This window comes from Triticum dicoccoides, chromosome 4B (genome assembly GCF_002162155.2).
Source record: "Triticum dicoccoides isolate Atlit2015 ecotype Zavitan chromosome 4B, WEW_v2.0, whole genome shotgun sequence".
NCBI lineage: Eukaryota > Viridiplantae > Streptophyta > Magnoliopsida > Poales > Poaceae > Triticum > Triticum dicoccoides.
Window position 1 is genome coordinate 662,737,558 of NC_041387.1, and position 1,302 is coordinate 662,738,859.

Sequence of the window (1,302 nt, forward strand, 5' to 3'; positions counted from 1 at the left end):
CTACTCTGGAAGATGGAAAGATCAAGAGTCAACAAAAGAGCACCAGTCTCGTACGTCGAGTGCAATCCACTCGACGCTCACACCACTCGATGATCATTACCTGTCGTCACTCGACCACAAGGAAGATCACTCGACCATATCAAAGACCAGAAGCCGAAAGAGCTCACAATGGCCAGATATTTACTCCTTAGTATTCATGAGCATTAAGAGTACTAAATGCTGGCGTTACCAGTAACGCCCTTACTTTATGTACATTAGTTCCCTTGTAATGGAGTGGGGTTGGGGTCTTGGCGCACTCTATATAAGCCACCCCCTCCTCTGGCACAAGGGTTCGCACACTCTATAATTCAACACACATAATCCAATCGACCACCTCTGGGCACCGAGACGTAGGGCTATTACTTCCTCCGAGAGGGGCCTGAACTCGTAAACATCGCGTGTACATCTTCGCCATAGCTAAGATCTTGCCTCTCCATACCTACCCCCTCTTTCTACTGTCAGGCTTAGAACCACGACATCAGGGAGAGCCACGAAACCACTTTTCCACTGCCGCAACCTTCTGTACCCGTGAGATCCCATCTTGGGGCCTTTTCCGGTGATCTGCCAGAGGGGGAATCGATCACGGAGGGCGTCTACATCAACACCATTGCCTCTCCGATGAAGCATGAGTAGTTTACCACAGACCTTCGGGTCCATAGTTATTAGCTAGATGGCTTCTTCTCTCTCTTTGATTCTCAATACAAAGTTCTCCTCGATGTTCTTGGATATCTATTCGATGTAATACTCTTTTGCGGTGTGTTTGCCGAGATCCGATGAATTTTGGATTTATGAAAAAGATTATCTATGAATATTATTTGGTTCTTCTCTAAATTCTTATATGTATGATTGATATCTTTGCAAGTCTCTTCGAATTATCGGTGCTCATTACTGGAGAAAGGAGAAATGAGTTAAAAGAGCGCCGAAAGAATTTCAGATAGTTCCGAAAGTGTTTTGCATGGTTCCAAAAGGGATTTGGGAATTTCAAAAAGATATAACATGATTTCGGACAGTCCAAATATATATGGAAAGTTTTTGAGGTCATCAAAATGGGTTCCGGAGACATCCGAAAAATCCGGGATTTTAGTCGTGGAAGAAAGTTATAAAGGAACGTCATGAGATGAAGACCCCTTCTGGACACCATGGGGCCCACAAGGGCGCCACAAGGTTATGCTAGGGCCCTAGGCCGAATTGGTATGGGGGGAATCCTTCCCTCTTCCAAGTGGAAGAGGAGAATGATTCCCCCTCCTCTGGGCGCCCCTATAT